General features: G+C 46.6%; 1 pseudogene; it reads right to left on the reverse strand.

Moving 5' to 3' along the window:
* Positions 1–225: 225 nt before the first annotated feature.
* Positions 226–401, reverse strand: LOC116686140 (uncharacterized; annotated as a pseudogene).
* Between the last annotated feature and the right edge of the window lie 3,124 nt (positions 402–3,525).

Genomic DNA, 3,525 nt, shown 5'->3' on the forward strand with positions numbered 1-3,525 from the left:
CCCATCCTGGCTGCATCATGCACAAAACAGAAATGCATTGTTTTCACAACATTGTTTATAACTTTTTATAACTCAACAGAGCCCAATGAGGTTTCACAGACATTCAGTTCTTGCAACAACTTCTGGTCTCCCAGCCTTTGCGACGCATGTCTCTTGAGGTTTATTGACATATTGAGCAACAGGCAGCTCCACGTGCACGGTTATTTGTTTTTCCACAAGACAAAAGAAGGGTGCACCATTCCCGGCAGCGCTGCAATACTGGGACAGGGCGTTGAGTGAATGGAGCAAACCACTTTTTAAACTCCCGTTGCTAAACATGTATTCATATGTTGTCCCCTGATAGAGGACATATCAGATATTAGACTGATGAGAACAGATTTTCTCTTTTGAAAAAAATGTATTGACACCCATTTCATACTTTTGTCATATAACATGTCAAAGTTGTCTTTTAAAATACAACAAGTCAAATAATCCATAAGACATCTAAAACAATTGATCTAAAAAAAGCATTGTACAATAAATAATCCATAAAACGTCTAAAACAATTGTTTTAAAAATCCATTACAGATGATACATTTTATTTATAATGCTCTTTACATTTCAAATGAAATCTCAAGTGCTACAGTAGCAAGGAGTTAAAAACATTTCCCAGAATATAACAAAATCAACAAATAGCAATAAAAAAAAACTATGACTGTTAAAAGGCCTTTTGAAATAGGAATGTCTTTAGGCCCTTCTTAAAAAATCTTCAGTTTGTGGGGCCCTTAGGGTCTCTGGTAGTGTATTCCAGAGCTGTAGGGTGACTGCCTGGAAGGCCCTGTCTCCCATGGTAGAGAGTTTAGTCCTTGGTTGGTTCAGGCAGTAGGTAGAGATGGAGGAGCGGAGGTTTCAGGAGATGGTGTGTGGGGTGAGGAGTTCACTGAGGTAGGCAGGGGCAGTTCCATGTATGCACTGGTGCGTAAGGAGACAGATTTTGTACTAAATTCTGTGTTTAATGGGCAGCCAGTGGAAGGATTTCAGGACCGGAGTGATATGATCATATTTGCGCCTCCTCGTCAGGACCCGGGCAGCGCAATTCTGAATATGCTGGAGCTTTTGCAGGCTCCTGCCAGGGATCCCGACGAGGAGGGCATTACAGTAGTCCAACCTGGAGGAGAAAGGCATGGATCAACTTCTCAGTCTCTGGTTTGGAGAGTGAGGGACGGAGTTTGGCAATGTTTTTGAGGTGGAGGAAGGAGACCTTACAGAGGTGGCGGATGTGGGTGTCAAATGTAAGATTTGAGTCGGTAGCAGGTAGATTACATTGTCATAAATGAAAAGGTATACAAGGTTTTTAATGTCAATGAGTGTCCATGTTAAAATGTCCTCAGCAGGGAGTTCATATGTTATGAATCAAAAATTTAATGATAAATCTCCTTTTCCACTCCACTGTTGTACAGGAGTGTAGTGAGTCCTTACCAAAGGGGAACTCATTCCGCTCCCCCAAACAGATTTTTTTCTCTCGGGATCCTGTCAACGTGCTCAGGAGACCCTCACCCTGTAGCTCCTTCCCACCTACCTCACCAGGAGGGCCAGGCCGCCTCTGCTTTGAACTTTTCCTGTGTTCTGGCTCCTTCGACCGAATGGGCACATAGGCAATACTTCTTTGAGGGTGCGTCCTAGGCCTGCCGCCTGGAGGTCCTGCTGTTTCGAATGTGGCTACGGCCACCCGAAACTGCATGTGCTTTCTTACCAGCAAGTTTCTGGAGGTCCATATGGCGTCTTTGATGGTGGCTAGGGTGAGCCACTGTTTGGCAAATGTACGTGCTGGTATCTGTTTTCCTTGGCCCACCAAGGACCTCTCTTGCTGGTAAGTAAGTGAATTGCAAGGATCCGGCTGTTGCCCACTGTTCTACGGCAGCGCTTCACTCCCAGAGCAGGTGCCTTAACAACTAAGGCGCGCCACAACCTGGTCCTTGGCACGTTGAGTGTGCTGACATGCCCTGGGAGTGCATTACAGACCGGGAGATTCTCATGAGCCACCATCCATGACAGGTCCAGGAGTCTGTTTGGAAGAGCGGGGTGGTTGACGTTGCACCAAACTGTTGAGGGTTTGCCCAATGAATGCCCGTGCACTGGACTCACTGGTTCCCGCTCCTGCACAACAGAGAGCGGTGAGTGGTTAAAACCTGCAACACCACCTGCTCAAGGCACTTCATTAGGTGAATTGGAGGGAAAGACTGTGGGCTCCTCCACAGATGAACTGTCTGAGTCGATCCCAACTCTTCCCCTCTTTTCCGGGACTCCAGTAGACTCAGAAGACAATTCTGAAATTAGTCTCTTGGCCAGCTGGGCACTGGGGAGGGGGCATCCTCACTGTCACCCTGTGAATGATCAGTTTCCTGTTCTGAGCCAGCCACTGGGCTAGCTCCGCCTTCTGCCTGCATTGTCACTACTTCCTCCCTGTTCTCCTCTGGTGGGGCAATTGCAGGCCCCTCCCCTGCTCCCACCTCCCCTGATCCTTCTTGTCCAGTTACAAGGTTTGGCAGGAGATTTGAAATATCTAGCCCAGCCTCTTCAATTAGCTCTCTAACTGCTTCGTATTGTCCGCCATTCTTTTCTGTCATTTTTGCTGCTGCCTTCAATTTTTTCAAATTCAACAACTTTGGGCAATCTCTGAAGAGGTGGTTTGTTTCTCCACAAAGATTCCACTTCCTGCCATTGGTGCATTCCTCGAAAGTATGCCCAATTTCTCTACATTTACCACAAATAATCTGCTGGCATGCTTCTGCCAGGTGCCCATTTTCACCACACTTGGGGCAGAGTTTGGGCTGGCCCTGGTAGTGGATGTAGCCCCTGTTTCTCAGAACTATCATGGAGGGCAGATGTTTCAGGCCCTGGAAGCCTTAGGGGTCCTACCATTGTTGAATGGGGACCCTCCAAGCGCAAATCCAGATGCCATCCTCATCTCTCACTTTGGTAGCCTGGCCTTTCACAGTGCAAAAATGTGCCCAGCCATAAACAAATGTCATCTGCATTCACAGTTTCATTGAAAATTCTGACATTCAAAGTTTTAGCTGCCTTGTCAGTCGGTTTCTCAACATTAAATGCAGTAAACTGGGGTTTTGCATTTTTTACGTGTGTCCAAAAGTCTTTCAACAAGGTGGAGGAGCAAAAGCTTACATTAAAACCTAAAAACAAACTACAGTTTATGTCTTCTGGGGCGCATTTCAAGAAGTTCTGGACAAGCCTCCTGGAGAAGACAAGCCTTGACACCACCAGGGGTTCCTTTTCTTTAAATGTAAATTAGACATCTTTATTTGTTTTTCCACAAGACAGAAGATGGGTGCAATGTGCCCGGCAACAATGCATCAAAATTCTCTCATCCTGAGCGTCATCCGTGCATCCAATTCATGTATTGATTTCGACAGTTCCCCTATCTTCATTGTCAGTCCGGTGGTTGCACGAAGCAGGTCCACCGACTGAGCCACGATTGAGTCCACCCTCCTCTGAGCCTCTGCAGCCCGGTCTGAGTGGTTACGACAC

This window comes from Etheostoma spectabile, unplaced genomic scaffold (assembly GCF_008692095.1).
Source record: "Etheostoma spectabile isolate EspeVRDwgs_2016 unplaced genomic scaffold, UIUC_Espe_1.0 scaffold314, whole genome shotgun sequence".
Lineage (NCBI taxonomy): Eukaryota > Metazoa > Chordata > Actinopteri > Perciformes > Percidae > Etheostoma > Etheostoma spectabile.